At 48.6% G+C, this 17,755-nt stretch overlaps 1 long non-coding RNA gene across 1 annotated transcript; it reads right to left on the bottom strand.

Moving 5' to 3' along the window:
- Positions 1 to 4,345: 4,345 nt before the first annotated feature.
- Positions 4,346 to 13,118, bottom strand: LOC309534673. The gene is made up of 2 exons (XR_014220828.1): positions 12,307 to 13,118; positions 4,346 to 5,738 (listed from the first exon to the last, which is right to left on the bottom strand). It is a non-coding gene; the product is annotated as an uncharacterized lncRNA (long non-coding RNA).
- Positions 13,119 to 17,755: the final 4,637 nt, after the last annotated feature.

Here is a 17,755-nt window from a genome sequence, read left to right as displayed (position 1 = left end):
AGCTGGAAATAGCTCTATTGGTAGAGCATGACACCCAGCATTGTGGGTTCAAGCCCCACATTGGGCAAAGGATTCCTTCATTGCAGGGAGTTGGATTAGACAATCCTCATAGTACCTTCCAACTCTACGATTATATGTGCCTGCTTATAGCCCAGGAGACCCACTGCCACTACAGGCGAGGAAGGACCTGAGGCACTTTCCTGTGTTCCTGGCATTTTACTAAATAGTACAGCCTCTGCAAGTCCACAGCCCAGCTATTATGTTTAATGTACATTAAGGCTCCATTAAACATGGCACATGACAATTGCAATTCACACTGCTCCCTTCCAAACTGATGCTCACCTGAAGGCTGTTGAATGGATTTTGTCAAAGCCTAAAGTAATTACATCATAAAAGTTCAGCTCCTGCTCCCATCCCTTTCTCTCTTCCCTTGATAAATATTGCATAAGGACGAAATGCAGGAAGAGCTGTTTATAGCCATCACTTTTTAAAATTTACTCATGTGCTCATGCGATTCACAGTGCGGTGTCAGGAGGGTGTGTGGGGGGGGAATCCCTGCAATGTATTATTCCAAGTCAGGGAGCAGAACAGCAACAGATAAAATAACTCAGTGCTTGATTTCTCCTCAAAACAGATTGCAACCAAAGCTTTACGTCTGCTATGGAATGCATGCCAGCTGGGCCTGGTGGGAATTGAAGTCCAAAACCTTCAGGTTGGTGAAGACTGCTTGATGCCTTCACCCACAAAGCAAAGCAAACAACAACAAACAAACAAATCAAAAGTTCTGGAGGTTTGGTCCAGGGGAGGAATGTTGTTGATGATGCAGTGTTATCATCATCATCATCAATGTCGTGTTTAATTTTGTGGCATTCATGGTTCTCCGACTCTCCATATTATCCTCAGAACAACTCTTAACTGCTGCCTCTGAGGCTGCTTTTGATGCATCGACGCACAAAAATGATCTCTTCGGAGCAAAAACTGGGCAGTGTGTGTGGAGGACCTCGGGTGCCCAGACAACAAGACCCCTCTCTTGGCCTCACTGATGTGGTCTAAAGAGAATTATTATTATTATTATTATTATTATTATTATTATTATTATTATTATTATTTATTATTTATTCCCCGCCCATCTGGCTGGGCTTCCCTAGCCACTCTGGGCGGCTTCCAAAAAATATTAAAATACAGTAATGCATCAAACATTAAAAGCTTCCCTAAACAGGGCTGCCTTCAGATGTCTTCTAAAAGTCTGGTAGTTGTTGTTCTCTTTGACATCTGGTGGGAGGGCGGGTGCCACTACCGAGAAGGCCCTCTGCCTGGTTCCCTGTAACTTGGCTTCTCGCAGTGAGGGAACCGCCAGAAGGCCCTCAGTGCTGGACCTCAGTGTCCGGGCAGAACGATGGGGATGGAGATGCTCCTTCAGGTATACTGGACTGAGGCCGTTTAGGGCTTTAATGGTCAGCACCAACAGTTTGAATTGTGCTGGATGGAAGCAAAGCAATCCATCTGGCACCAGCATGGCTGGAAGAAGGCACACATGGAGTATTAGGAGAGGAGTGGTACCTTGGTGGGGGATAGATGGGATAGTTTGTCCACCTTTGGTCCCCACCCTGTGCTCAGCTCTCATCCGTGGCTCCTAAACGCTGTTGGCATCCACAGAGGCCACACCCTGGGATGACTTAATATAAAATTGCAATATTACTTCTAAAATAAAACCTACTTGAGTTTTGCTTACATAGGAGGCAATTGTTTCCTTAACAATATTGCATAAAGGGCAACCACTATCCCCATAATCTATTTATTTTTCACCATTATATAAAATGTTATTTTCCCCCATTATAGCCTAATCCCAAACTTCATTAAGCCATTCTCTCCATGGAGGTAGTAATGTAAGTTTCCAGTTTTGAGCCATTAACATTCTAGCAGCTGTTAACAGATAGGATGTGAGTTTGTTATGGTCTTTCTTTATGAGAGGTGATACACAGTTCAGCAATATCAGGGCTGGATCCAAGGGAATTTTGTGTTTCGGTATTTTTTGCTATTATTCTAATAATCACGTTCCTGTATTTTTGTGCTTAATGACATGTCCACCACATGCAGAAATATGTTCCGTTCTGCTTTTTGCACCTCCAGCATTTTAAAATAAAATATGATATATTTATTGCTTCAATAAATATATGCCAGTCAGATGCCGTAGCTTGGGAACAATTTTCTTTTATATTTATATTCAGAGAAAATTAATGACATTTTCTATTGTGCATGCACAGAGCTCTGTTCATACAAAAGGTTGTGAGCAAAACCAGATAGTGTGATCCTCCTTCTCCTCTCCCATAACATTAGATCAATGCCAATAGTTTCTGGGGATACTCTGAACAGCACTCTTCTGATGTGCTGGTTGCAGCATATGATAAAGAACAAAAAAGGGAAAAGGAGGGAGAAAGAAACTTCCGGCATATTTTAAGATATATGCTTATTCTGAGCCCAGAATCGTTGAGGTTTTAAAGAAAAGTAACTCAGCTTTAGAAGATTTCACACTGTTTTGTTAATGCTGGTTAATCTAGCCTCCATGTTAGAGAATGCTGAATGTTTGAACATCTCTCAAAAATGGGGCTTTAAACTGCATTTTGCTCCCCCTTTTCATTAAAAAGAAGAGGGAGGGAGGGAGGGAGGAAGTGAAGACCTCTTTTGAAGATGAATTCTCAGCTGGAATGTCGCTTTTACTTTTAAACAGAGAAGGGAGAGATTTTCTTTGCCTTGGCTTTGACTTCAATCCATCCTTGTCTATCAGCCTTTGCAGAACTCTCTCTTGTTTTTTTGAAGGTGCATAAATAAAACGTTAAGATTTAGCCTTCACCTGGCTATCTGAAGTGGGAGGATTTTTCAGAACAGCAGAACAATACGGCGCTGACAAATAAAACCAACACAAGTTGCAGACAGGAGAAAGGAAGGCAGGACTTCACAGGTCTGGCTCAAGACGTAGTGCTGCATTTGTGACTGGAGAACTCCTATAGTGTGGCATCTGAATATAGACTGCATTTTTAATCAAGGCATATATTGGCTTATATCTTGATCAGGTTCCTAAATTAAATGGGCTTAGATTTTCAAAAGTTTCATGCCAGGCAGATCAGCTGCTTAGAGGATCTTGGCAATGTTTTCCTCCTAGACAAAGGGGCCCCTTGATTTATAGCAGAAAACAATTCTCAAAGTCGTAAAAAGGGAATTACAGGTTAAGAACAAGGTTACATAGACCAAACATAATTAGGAATGGGTAAATAGTAAAATAAAACCGTTAAACTTGAGCCACAGGACAAAAGGCCAAGAGCACATGGAAAACAAAGCAACTGGCTGGAGAAGGGGGGGAGTGTAAACTGAAGAGGCTTCTTTTAAAGCGGTTTTTTTACTGTGTTCCTTTTTACTGAGTTCCTTTTCTACTTTACAAAGGCCTTATTCCTTTTAAGAGGCTACCTGTGTTGTGTATTAAGTGTATTGGCATAGATGTAATTATGCAAAGGATTTAAGAAATGCTAGATTTCATATAGTTGTAAGAGTTGTATTTTGAAATTAAGTCAGCCACCAGTCTAGCCCCCCTGCCAGACAAGAGACGCCATCCAAGCAGTCCTGATATATTAGTTGTCAGACATTTGTTTAGAAACCTTCAAATGAAGGAGATCTTTCAATGTTGATATGAACCCAAGGTCTCTGACATCTGTTCAAGATAAAATTTTAAAATTATTCGATCCTCCAGTACATTCCATTCACAACTACGGATCTGATGAATTGGAAAACACCCCATCTTTCGCAGAAAAACCTCAGGCTATGATGGACTTGGTGACTTCAATAGTAAATACTCATAGTCCTACTTGGACAGATTGTCGCCAGCTCCTGAATACTCTCTTCACCACTGAGGAAAGGAGAGACATAATTGAAAAGGCACAGATATATTTGCGTGAGCAGGCCAGAGTGGGAAATATTTATAATATTGACCGTCATCTCCAGGACAACTTTCCCTTGGAAGATCCTAATTGGGATCCAATCAATGCAATTCACCTGGCCAGGCTTACCACCTACCGCCAGACGCTTGTGCAAGGTATCTGCAGGGCATGCCAGAAGCCCACTAATATGTCTAAAGTCTCAGGAGGGTAGACGTGTTACCCATAACACTGTTTCGTGTTCGGTGCACACCCACAAAAAGACTTAAGTTGTCACCTTTTGAGCTCCTGTATGGGAGGCCGCCCTCCTTTGTTCAGGATATTCCAACTGACCTCAAACAAATAGGAGACCATGCGACACAGGGACAAGTGCAATCTCTCTCCCGTGTTTTTGTCTCTCTCCTGTGTTTGTTTGTTTGTTTGTTTTTTTATCTTAACAGGTGGGCCCTCGAGCGCACGCCGTGCAGCATTGCCGTGCCGATTCATCAGCTCCAGGCTTGCATAGCATATGGGTGAAAGAGTGGAAACGTGATCCACTTGCACCTAAGTGGCGTGGACCTTACACCGTCTTGCTCTCTACTCCAACAGCGGTGAAGGTAGCTGAGGTGACCCCCTGGATTCATCACTCCCGTTTGAAGAAGTCCGAAGGCAGTTGGACATGCAAAGGTGACCCCTCTAATCCTCTTAAACTGACTCTCTCCAAAAACCCCTGTATCTAGCCCTACCGGGAACGGGCTAGGTCACGGGCAACATTAGACGACCGGCCTGCTGCAGCCACAACCTGGAAGCTGGCTGACCTGCGCACGCCTGAAGCTTGAGGAGCGTCTGAACCAGCGACTGTGAGCGGGAAGATTCTCTTATACAATTGATTGACTGCCCCCTTGTGGAACAATTATCAGAGATATTACACATTGGGGATCCTTGAGATATATGTTTTGGTCTTGGTGGTTCCCCATTTCTGTCACTGGGGGAATTATATTGGGACTAATATTTATTTGCTATCACAATAAGGTAATCTTTTGTGGAAGGAATGCATATGCTAGACATCAACATGATTTTATTATTAATCCTGATCCCTTGGGAAGGGGAAGGGTCCTTAAATCTGACCAAATTTACTAAATATGGATTCCGCCATGACCACAATATGTGGGTAGGTTTAGCTGAAATGGTAGCCAATGTTGCAAATAGGACCAATTGCCTTGTTTGCTCTCTTGGGCCAGATGATTCAGAGGGAGGTATGCCCTTATTACCAATACCATTAAATGCCATTGGTATGGTAAGCGAAATGCCACACCAAAAAGAAGTACAGAATTTCCCCGGATGAAACTCAACTAAACCATTACGAGTTATACCTGTACAAGGGGAATTCTGTGTACATAAATCATCAGATGCAGCTGATTCTACCATGATAGGCTCTTCTCATTGTCACTATACTTGGGATAATATTAAGAATACCTGGGCACACGGTACTACCTATCGAACTCGGAATACCTTGCCCTGTGCACCTCCTTTTATTCATGCATGGAAAGTGGTATGGAACATAACTGTGACAGAGAAAGGCAATCTAACATACTGCACTGTGAACTCTATACCCCTTGTGATATTTCGCCTTATGCACTCCACATACCAAAAACCTCAGACCCGATGGTTGTGGTGGATATGTGGAGAATGGGCATACAAGAAACTCCCTTCCAAATGGAGTGGGACTTGTTTCCTGGGATGGGTATTACCACCAATGTGGATTATGCCCACTAGTTCAGCTAAGCGAACACGAAGAAACGCTGATATTTCTCATATAGCAGGAGGAAGTAGCTGTCAGGGTTGCTTCCAGATCCTAGCTCACAGAGGATCACGCCAGCCAGCGATCATTAAATAAAAGTCTTTATTGAGTTACAGTCTCCATTCTCAAGCTGCTGCGCGCAACTCTACGCCTTATGCTTAGATCGGCGAAGCTCCGTCTGAGTCTCCGCCCCTTGTGCACCAACTTAATATCCTAGCCCTGCTCCACCTTTTCCGCCTGACAGTTCTCCTCTGGGTCCCTCTGCCCCCCGGGGTCTCTTCCTTCTGGGATTCTTCTGACGCTGACCCCCCGGACCCTTCTGTCTCCTTGCGCCGGGCTTTAGGACCTGGCTCCCTTTCCGGGCTGCCTACTGCGCCACCTTCCTGTGCATTTGAACTTGGCGCGCGCGCCCAACCTTCCACTTTCCGTCTAACCGTCTCTTCGCTCCCCGATGGAGGTGTGGCCACTCCTGACTCGTGCCCTCCCTCCTGTTGTGAGCTGCCAGCGCTTGATCCCTGGCGCCCTTCCTCATCCCTGCTCTCTGGCGGTGACGCTGGTCCCGATTTCCAACTGCTCCCCTCTGAGTCCCCTCTGGCTCTATCTTCCTGGGGTGCCCCCCTAGTCTCCCCCCTTGCCCTGGCCACTGGTGCTCCTCTTTGTGAATCTTCTGATTCACTGGAAAGACTCGGAGATCTCGGGTCGTCGTCATCACTCATCTTTTCTTCTGCCTCCTCCCCCTCGCTCTCTGTTTCCTCCCTTTCCCTCGCCTCTGCTCCTGAACCCCTGACATCCATCCCCCCCTCGAAGCCCCCTCTTCCCCCCTCCCCGCCTTCCGGTGCTGGAGCTGGGTGCTGCCGTGTCAAGGGGACGAATGTCGGGTACAGTTCGCTTCCCGTGGTGGGCCTCCATCTGAAGTCTTCCGGTTCTTCCTCCCTGCTCTCGTCGACGACGGTCACCTCTGCTTCCATCTCTGTGCCGCCGTGCTCGAAACCCTGGTCGTCCCCGAAAACGTCCATGTCCATCTCTCCCTCGCTTCCTTCTGGAGGCGTTGCTCGTCCTGGACCCTCCAGCCACTTCCTGCGCCACTGCTCCTCTGGTCGATCATCCCACCAATACGAGGGTTCTGAAGCAGATCCCGAGGGCGACCCCTCCGGGGAACTGGCGTCTCGTGTCGGTTCCTCATCCGAGTCGAACCCCCGGAACGTGCTGGCTGAAATCGTGGGCGTGAAAAGCCAGTCGTCGAAAAAGTCCGCTGGCATTGGCCTATGCGGGAAGAGGGCATGAAACTCTTCCTTGAGCAGAGGTTCGTCTAAAGCGTAGCCCGGCACCCAGCTGTTGGCACTGGCCGGGGTGCCCTCCTTAGCGAGAAGGTATTCTACCCCCTCTTCCCCCCATCTGGAGTCCAAAATCTCCGTGACTTCGTTGATGCGCACCTCCTGTGCCACTCCCCGTTGCCCGGTTCCCTCTCGGAGCGGACTCGGCGCCGTTCCTGGTTCCTGAAATCTGTGAGGTGCCTTGTAGGGAGTGAGCACCGATCTGTGGAACACCGGATGCATCCTGGAACCCTCCGGAAGCGCCAGCCTGAAAGCCACCGGGTTGACCTGCTCTTCGACTTGGTAGGGCCCCAGTTGCTTATGCCCTAGTTTCTTCTTGGCCAACGACCTGGCCGGCACTGCGTGGGCTGCTAACCAGACCCAGTCTCCCACATGGATCTCTTCGCCAACCCTTCTGTGTTTGTCTGCCTGCACCTTGTATGCGTGTTTGGCCAGCTCCAGGTGCCGCCGCAGCTGATCGTGGACCTCCTGCAACTCCGACGCGAACGCATCTGCTGTCTGCGGCTCCCCCTCCACCATTCTTTCCAGTCCCAGGAAGGTTCTGGGGTGCCTCCCGTTGTTGGCGAAGAACGGCGTGACCCCCGTGGACACGTGCTTCGTGTTGTTGTAGGCGAACTCGGCGAGCGGCAGGTAATCCACCCACGTCGCAGGCTGTTGATTCGCATAGCATCTCAGGTACTGCTGCATGATGGCATTGACCCGCTCCGCTTGCCCGTTGGTCTGCGGGTGTCTCGCCGACGCCAGGTTGATCTTGACGTTTAGGAAGCCCATCAGCTTCTGCCAGAAATTCGAGATGAACTGCCGCCCGCGGTCGGACAGAATAGACCGTGGCAGACCGTGAACCTTGAACACGTGGTCTATGAACAGTTTGGCGGTTTGTTCCGCCGTGGCTACCTTTGCACACGGGATGAAATGTGCCATCTTGGAGAACAAGTCCACCACCACCAGCACAGCCGTCTTGCCCCTCGAGCTGGGCAGATCCGTGACGAAATCCAGGGCGACTCTCTCCCATGGTTCGACCGGAGTTTGCAGCGGTTCCAACAGTCCGGCCGGCGGTCTGTGCACTGGTTTGGCCCTCTGGCAGGTGTCGCACCTCGCCACGTAGTCCGCGACCTCCCCTCTCATTCCGGGCCACCAGAAATCCCTGGCGACTAATTCCACCGTCTTCTCCTTGCCAAAGTGCCCGGCAGTGGGCGCGTCGTGCAGCTGATGCAGTACCTTGGCGCGAAGTTCGTCTCCCGGCACGTAGATGGCCCCTTTACGGATGAGCAATCCATCTCTCAGCTGGAACCCATCGGTCGCCGCCGTGCCCCTTTGCATCTCTGCCATCTTAGCTTGCGCGAAGGAGTCATTCTGCAACGCTCGTCACACCGCCTCCAGGTCCACTGTCGCCACAGCGCACGCCCACACTGTTGGTGCGAAGATGTGCATGGCGGCCGCTGGCGTGGCGTCCTCCAGATACTGTGGCTTACGGGAGAGCGCGTCCGCCATGATGTTGGTGTCCCCCGGGACATACTCTATTCGGAAGTCGAAGTTCGCAAAGAACTCAGCCCAACGTATCTGCCTCTGGTTCAGGAACTGTGCCGTGCGCCAGTGCTCCAGATTCTTGTGGTCCGTGCAGACCTGCACCGTGTGCTTGGCGCCGATCAGGAAGTGCCTCCACGCTTTGAATGCTGCATGAATGGCCAGCAACTCCCTGTCCCAGATGGTGTAGTTCTGTTCGGACTTGCTGAGCTTCCTGGAGTAAAACGCTCCCGGCCTCCAAACCCCCTGCGGGTCCTTCTGCAGCAGGACGGCTCCGACGGCCCTGTCTGAGGCGTCTGTTTCAACCCTCATCGGCCTGCTGGGGTTGACATGAAGCAGCTGTTCTTCCGACGCGAAGAGACGCTTGAGTGCCTGAAAGGACTGCTCCGCCTGCGCTGTCCAGATGAACTTCTTTTTCTTGGAGCTGAGCGTGTCTGTGATGGCCGCTGTCTGCATAGCAAAGCCTTTGATAAACTTGCGATAGAAGTTCGCGAAGCCGACAAACCGTTGGACCTCCTTCCGGTTGCGTGGGCTTTTCCAATCCAACACCGCTCGAACCTTGGTGCTGTCCATGGCGAGCCCCTTGTCAGACAACTTGTAGCCCAGGAAATCCACCTCCGTTACGTCGAATTGGCACTTCTCAAGCTTGGCGTACAGCCTATGTTGCTGCAGCCTGCTCAGCACTTCCCTGACGTGTCTGTCATGCTCCTGCTGCGATTCCGAAAAGATCAGGATGTCATCCAAGAAACAGACGCACGTCTTGTAGAGGAGCCCCGCCAACACGTGATGCATGAAAGCTTGAAAAACGTGGGAGCCATTTTGCAATCCAAAAGGCATAACTCTATATTCGTAGGTGCCCAGGGGCGTGAACATGGCTGTCTTCCACTCATCTCCTTCCCGCATGCGAATGAGGTTGTACGCCCCTCGCAGGTCCAACTTGGTGAACACGCTGCCCTTGCGTACTTTTGCGAGGAGGTCGTCGATTCGGGGCATGGGGAAGTCCGATGGCTTGGTCACACTGTTCAAAATGCGGTAGTCCACCACGAGTCTTTTTTGGGGTGTGTCTCGCTTCTTAACAAAGAATACCGGACTGCCCCCCGCTGCCCTGGACTCTCGGATGAAACCGCGCTCCAAATTATGATCTATGAACTCTTTGAGTTCCTGCAGTTCGTCCTCAGACATGGAATACAGCTTCCCTTTGGGCAGCGCCGCCCCCGGCAGCAGGTCAATCTTGCAGTCATATGGCCTGTGGGGGGGTAGCCTGTCTGCCTCCTTCTCGCAGAAAACCTCCAAAAATTCTGCGTACTTGTGGGGAATCGCTTGCAGCGTGCCTAGCAGCAGCTGTGACTCCTCTTGCTCCCCTTCCTGCCGGGGCATGATGCAGTGTTCAGCACAAAAGGAAGAGCCGAAGGTCAGCTGCCTCTGGTACCAAGCCAGCGCCGGGCTGTGCTTGTCCAGCCAACTCATGCCCAATACAATAGGCGTGTCCGACAGTTGAGTGACGTTGAAGCTGATGATTTCCTTGTGATTTCCAAGCCGCAGCACCATAGGTGGCGTCTGCTTCACCACTTGCCCCCCTAGCAGCTCCCTGCCATCCACCGTGACAACCTGCAGGGGCAGCGTGGCAGGCAGCAACTGTATAGCGTGCCGGTCGACAAAGTCCTGCCCTATGAAGTCTGCATTGCTTCCCGAGTCGACGGTGATTGGCACGTCCATGGTGATTCCATTGGGTAGCTGGAGCGATGCGGTGAGCCTCACTACTGGCTTGGGCGGGAGGGGGTCCATGGGCGGTAAATTCCCTGGGGACTGCTTCACTGACACGTCTGGCTGGGCCCCAGTGCCTCTTCCTCCAGCCAGACATCGTCGTTTCCCTGCTGCGGTTCTCCTTGCTGCGTTGCTGCAGTCACCATTGCCGAAGCTGCAGTGTGCTTGTGGAGCCTCCGGGGACACTCTTTCGCCATATGCCCTGGATCCTCGCAGATATAACACTTCCTGTTCCCTCTAGGAGGCTTCTCTTTCACTGCTGCCGGTGCTAGGGCTCTGGCTGCTGACTGAGCCCTTGCACTCCCAACCTCCATCGGTTCCACCCCTCCCCCTGTTGGAGGCGTGGATTGCGCACGCGCTGCTTCTCTGGGAAGGAAGGAGGAGCCCCTGGCTGGTTCGCGCCCGCTGCGCCCTTCTTCCCTGCTCCACGGACGTTCTTCCAGCCGCACCCCCACCGCCAGCGCCCTCTGAACGATCTCCTGCGTGGTCCGGGGTCTCTCCCCCCTCGCAATCTCATCCTTAACCGAGCTGTGCAAGCCCTCCCAAAAAAGGTCTCTGACAGGAGCCGAATCTCTGTCCCATTCCAGGGCACTGACCAAAGCGAAAAAGCGGGCATGGTACTGCCTTACGCTGGCTCTCCCTTGCCTTAGTCCATGCACCTCCTTCCGGGCAAGATCCACGTCAATGCTTGATAAAAAACACCCATCCATCGCTTTAATAAAGGCGTCCGCAGTTTGGAGCGCAGGATCCTTATCTCTCCACAAATTGCGCAGCCATGCTTTTGCGTCTCCATGCAAATGGGACATGATGAACCCCACTTTCTCTTGTTCATCTCTAAAGTCTTTGTGCAGTAGTTGCAGTGCACACATTACGTCTGCTCTAAAGTTGGGGTACTGTTGCAAATTCCCATCGAAGTGAGAGACCAGACCGCCTGTGCGTCTCCCCAACCCAATCCCCTCTGGTTTGGGTGTCTGTTGCCCTTGCTTCGTAAGCACGTCCAACCTGACCTGGAGATCCCTGTAGGCGGCAGCTGCGTCCTCCTCTCTCTTCCTGGATGCCAGCGCCTCAGCATTCAGTCGTGACACTGCTTCTCTCAGTTCCGCTATTTGCTGTTCAGCCGTCATATTGTCTGCCGTTCGTGAGCTCTCTAGTAGGCACCCGCTTTCTCTCCTCTCCGCGAGGCCGTGGATGCCCACAATTTGAAGAGACGGAGCTTACTGTCAGGGTTGCTTCCAGATCCTAGCTCACAGAGGATCACGCCAGCCAGCGATCATTAAATAAAAGTCTTTATTGAGTTACAGTCTCCATTCTCAAGCTGCTGCGCGCAACTCTACGTCTTATGCTTAGATCGGCGAAGCTCCGTCTGAGTCTCCGCCCCTTGTGCACCAACTTAATATCCTAGCCCTGCTCCACCTTTTCCGCCTGACAGTTCTCCTCTGGGTCCCTCTGCCCCCCGGGGTCTCTTCCTTCCGGGATTCTTCTGACGCTGACCCCCCGGACCCTTCTGTCTCCTTGCGCCGGGCTTTAGGACCTGGCTCCCTTTCCGGGCTGCCTACTGCGCCACCTTCCTGTGCATTTGAACTTGGCGCGCGCGCCCAACCTTCCACTTTCCGTCTAACCGTCTCTTCGCTCCCCGATGGAGGTGTGGCCACTCCTGACTCGTGCCCTCCCTCCTGTTGTGAGCTGCCAGCGCTTGATCCCTGGCGCCCTTCCTCATCCCTGCTCTCTGGCGGTGACGCTGGTCCCGATTTCCAACTGCTCCCCTCTGAGTCCCCTCTGGCTCTATCTTCCTGGGGTGCCCCCCTAGTCTCCCCCCTTGCCCTGGCCACTGGTGCTCCTCTTTGTGAATCTTCTGATTCACTGGAAAGACTCGGAGATCTCGGGTCGTCGTCATCACTCATCTTTTCTTCTGCCTCCTCCCCCTCGCTCTCTGTTTCCTCCCTTTCCCTCGCCTCTGCTCCTGAACCCCTGACAGTACCCAAAGTTGGAGCGGTACTGATGATTGGCCACCAGAGCGCATTATAGCCTATTATGATCCTGCCTCCTGGAATCCTGGTGAGCTCATACAAGGGGCACGGGATCCTATTTATAATCTAAACAGAATAATTCGATTGCAAGCAGTAGTGGAACTTGTAACCAATGCAACGGCCCAGAGTTTGAGACTTATTGCATAACAGCTGGATGAAAGTAGAGCCGCCATTCTGCAGCTGAAAATGGGAATGGATTATGTACTTGCCAAGCAGGGAGGCCTATGTGGAGTCTTGAACTTGACAGGGAATGCCTGTTGCTTTAACATTTCTGATAATGGTGAGGCAATCCGTGTGTTGGCCACAAAGATGGAGAGTATAGTACATGTCCCAGTACAAACATGGGAAGGATGGGATATGGGATGGCTCACCAATTGGTTACCTAATGTTGCGGGACTCAAAGGGATATTATTGTCTTGCTTGTTTTTCTTGACGGTAGTAGTGATGGTTTTATGTATGATGCCATGTATCATTTCATGTTTTAGAAGTACAATTAGCAAGATGATTTCGAATGAAACTCTACCTCATATCATGGCCCTATACAGAGCTTTAACTCAGGAATATGATGAAGATCAAGCTATCAAGGACGCTTGGTAGCAAGGTCCTTGAGCTTGAAAGGGGGGAATGTGGCATCTGAATATAGACTGCATTTTTAATCAAGGCATATATTGGCTTATATCTTGATCAGGTTCCTAAATTAAATGGGCTTAGATTTTCAAAAGTTTCATGCCAGGCAGATCAGCTGCTTAGAGGATCTTGGCAATGTTTTCCTCCTAGACAAAGGGGCCCCTTGATTTATAGCAGAAAACAATTCTCAAAGTCGTAAAAAGGGAATTACAGGTTAAGAACAAGGTTACATAGACCAAACATAATTAGGAATGGGTAAATAGTAAAATAAAACCGTTAAACTTGAGCCACAGGACAAAAGGCCAAGAGCACATGGAAAACAAAGCAACTGGCTGGAGAAGGGGGGGGTGTAAACTGAAGAGGCTTCTTTTAAAGCGGTTTTTTTACTGTGTTCCTTTTTACTGAGTTCCTTTTCTACTTTACAAAGGCCTTATTCCTTTTAAGAGGCTACCTGTGTTGTGTATTAAGTGTATTGGCATAGATGTAATTATGCAAAGGATTTAAGAAATGCTAGATTTCATATAGTTGTAAGAGTTGTATTTTGAAATTAAGTCAGCCACCAGTCTAGCCCCCCTGCCAGACAAGAGACGCCATCCAAGCAGTCCTGATATATTAGTTGTCAGACATTTGTTTAGAAACCTTCAAATGAAGGAGATCTTTCAATGTTGATATGAACCCAAGGTCTCTGACATCTGTTCAAGATAAAATTTTAAAATTATTAACCATCTGTTTTGGAGGGCAAGGAAGGCAAGAGGTGAGCTGGTAATTAAGATTCCTTGCTGAGACACATGTAAGATATATTACTACTTATTTGTCATTTATAGATGTAACAATATATAGCTCTTTGTGTTCCATATAAGGACAGGAGGATATGGGTGTATCTTTTAGAATTGGTTATAGCAATCAGCCAATAGGAAATTCAACCAGGCTGATTGAACAGAGGCAGCCACAGGAGGAGCAAAGGGGGCTGGATTAAGGGAATATAAGTGCTGGCCATAATGGCAGGAGGCCAGGCCAGAGCTTGGTAGCCATATACCACTGTGCCTCTCATTTATTTGTCTGACAAATAAATTATTATTTTAATTTCTCTGTTGCTGCGTTGAATATTTCATTCCAGCTAAGCGTTAACCACAAGCAGGGTGCTACAATAGCAGGTACGTATTTGCACACAGAGTCCTTGCGCAGGCAGGCTGCTGGATTGTGAGAGCTGCAAAATACTCTTGAGATATGCCTGTACAGTGGTGGATCTTGATGGTCTCAAATTTCAGTCCAACGTCAAAATTTGGTGCCCTTCCAGCTCTTGCGCTCCTTTGTAAATCATAGTTGTGGCGTCCTCAGCAGCAACCCTTAAGCTCTGCTCCCACTGGAACTGAAGCTGTTGCTGAATCCACTTCTGACCTTTACTTCAGAGGTTGAAAACTTAAAGTCCAGGGGCCAGTGTGGTGTAGTGGTTCAGAGCGGTGGACTCGTAATCTGGTGAACCGGGTTCGCATCTCCGCTCCTCCACATGTAGCTGCTGGGTGACCTTGGGCCAGTCACACTTCTCTGAAGTCTCTCAGCCTCACTCACCTCACAGTGTATGTTGTGGGGGAGGAAGGGAAAGGAGATTGTTAGCCGCTTTGAGGGTAGTGATAAAGCGGGCTATCAAATCCAAACTCTTCTTGGATTTGGACTTCCAGGCCTCTTTGGCTGGTCCTTAGAATTCTGCCCAGGCTTGTCCCTCCCTCCACAGGCTGCACTCCCCACTGTTCCTTCTCTGTGCTCTCCTCTACTGATTTCACCTGACAGGAATGTGTCCTTGAATTGTGATAATTAGTACTGTATGCTGTCCCCTTCTGAATCCACTCTGTGGCTCTAAACCAGGGAGCATCATGTTAACCCATCCTGAGTTGACCAGGAAACCACCATCCTACCTTTGAATGAGTTCAGGGGTTGGGTTAATGTTTAATTAGGGTTTAAGAACCCCAATTGAACATATAGCTGGGAGACGGGTGGAGGGAAGACACCTGGCATCTCCTTCCCCACCTCCCTACAGAGACTAGGAGTACCTCCTGCTAAGGAACACCAACCCTGCTCAACAGCTGTTGTGCATTAGGAGAAACGTCTTGGTGGAAAAAGCAGCTCAACAATGGAACCCAGTAAGTAGAGGGATGGTGGGTTCTCCCTTGGTGGATGCGTCCAAGCAGATGTTGGACTCCCATCCTTACCTTTGGTCCCTTACCTTTCTCGCCCTGATCTGGCCACAGTGATCCACACAACGGTCACCTCCAGGCTTGATTAATGTAACTTGCTCTACGCGGGGCTGCCCTTGAAGTTGACCCAGAAACTCCAGCGGGTGCAGAATGCCGCGGTGAGGCTCCTTACGGGGTCCTTTTCAGTATTGGCCCCGACTTGGTGGAATGCTCTATCACAAGAGACTAGGGCCCTGCAGGACTTGACATCTTTCCTCAGGGCCTGCAAGACAGAGCTGTTCTGCCTGGCCTTTGGTTTGGACTCAGGCTGACCCTTATGTTTTTCCCTCCCCTTACAGTTTTGTTCTATGGGCTACTTTTAAAATAAGGCTGCATTTTAAATTGCATTTTAACCTGTATTCTAAATTGGGGTTTTCCTCCCCTATTATGTTTTTATTGTAATTTTACTGGTGTTAGCCGTGTTAGTTTCTGTTTCTCACTGTGCAGCTGCTTGCAGTCACGGGGCTGTGTTTACAGTCCAGGGATTCCAGGCTATTGGAGTCTCACGGGAAAGGGAGCCGGGATGTGACGTTACTGGTTTCCTGTTTCCTTTGCTTTTTTGCTTTCTTTGTTCAGTTTCTCTCTGCTCTCATAGAGAGAAGTATATGTCTTTGCTCTTTGCATAGCTTAGTAACAAAGCATAAAAATGTAGCTCATACCTATCTCATCCTTCCGCTGTGTTGTTTTGATGCTCTGCTGGGAGGGCTCGGAGGAAGATGAGCCTTATCAGCTCGGACGAACGGAGCTGCCAACAAGCCGCCCATCTATTGTGGATGCTCTAACTCAGGGGTGGAGATCCTGTGGACCTCCAGAAGTTGCTAAACTACAAGTCCCATCAACTCAACCATTGGCCCAACTGGCTGGGGCAGATGGGAACTGAAGTTCAACAATGTATGAAGGACTACCACTTTCCCCATCCTTGCTCTAGCTCTAAATCTCCTGTATCTCCTGTATTGGGTTGGATTAGATGCCTTACAAGACCCTTCCCCAATTCACTGACCCTAGGATGTCAGTGTCGGTCTTCCTGCATAACTCCTGATCCTCACTTCTTTTGCCCATCCTACTGCTTGTTGTGACATTATAGAAGGAGCAGGTAGAGATGCCTACAAGACCTAAGATGCAATGGTAAAATCAATACTGCAGCCCAGTTTTTAATTATTGCTCAGTGGCCAGCATTTCCTTCTGCCTGCCTATGTTTTCACCTGTCCAGGCTGAAACAAAAGGATTTATCTTTTAGGTGCCACATCAAGTCTTATGGAAAGAACATTCAAAGCCTTTTACTGGGACATAAACTCTAGGCTAAAATGTCACCGCATTTTATTACACAATCTAAACTTAATTGCAAATAAGTTGGTGCGCTCATAAAAAATGATGTAACACTTCTATTAAATCCTGCATCTGCTAATTGTTCACAAGAGGATGGCAACTGAAGACTTGGTTAAACATTTCTCATTTGGAAAACAAACATGGTAGCCTATAGCTGAGCAGCAAACTTTCCAAATAAAGGATTATTCCTAATGCTGCAAAGAGCACCGCAGACATTGATCAAATAGCAATGGCTGAATCAACGCTACCACCTCAGCTTGTTTGTGGTGTGCTTGTGTCCTGCAGCTAGGAATGGGGAATAAATTTGATTCAGTTCCCATTTAAAGGCGAAGCTACCAAATTTGCAGATTGCGAAACAACATAAACACCAAAGCATAGCAAGGCTTCAAATTTTGCACTGCTTCGAATTTTGCGATGCAGTCCTCCAGCCAATGAACGTGTACAAAAATACATATGCGGGGGTAAAGTGTGAATAAAAATGTGCATATTACAAAAAATAGCATGCACTGCAAAAATGTGTATATTAGGCAAAAATCACACAAACCTGCACATTACCAGAAAGTCAATGCTTAAGAGTTTCCATGAGGACTTTTAAAAACTGATGCAAGTTAAGATTGGGAAAATCAGGAACTGAGATAAATAAAAATAGGTAGATTTGCCCATCCATTCCTATGACCACTTCATTTGGAGAGAGGTGTTTTCTGGAGTTTCCTAGAAATGTTTGCAGTGGTCTTGCTTTGAGCAGAGTAAACTGGTTGCTTTAAACAGAAGATTTTGAGTGTCTTAGGGCTTCAAGTTATCAGTCAGTACTTCTTTTGTTTTTTATAGCTCTCAGCAAATAAGTCCTAGCAATTACAGATTCATGAAGGGGCAGAGAATGGGCAGTACTTTCACAAAACTACAGTTCCTAGGATCCTATGAGTGAAGAATTCAAAAATTGTCATCAATTCATTGCACAATCAGAAGACCTTTTGTGGGCTTGTGCTGACAGGACTTGTTAGGTGAACCCTGTCCCAAGTGAGTTTTTGTGGCTCTTAAGGAAACATTTTAGGTCCTCTGAATGTTACTTCTAATGAATGTCCAGAGGAGAAAATTTAACACAAACCTAATTAAAACAGCCCTGTGTTAACCTAGTTATTTATTTATTTTTCATCTGCTGCTGCGTCTTCTGCATCAAATACTGATTTACCTAATACCTTTATTAAAAGCCTATTCC

The sequence above is a fragment of the Podarcis vaucheri genome (assembly GCF_965113315.1).
Source record: "Podarcis vaucheri genome assembly, chromosome: 6".
Classification (NCBI taxonomy): domain Eukaryota; kingdom Metazoa; phylum Chordata; class Lepidosauria; order Squamata; family Lacertidae; genus Podarcis; species Podarcis vaucheri.
This window is presented reverse-complemented; position numbering and strand designations above follow the sequence as displayed.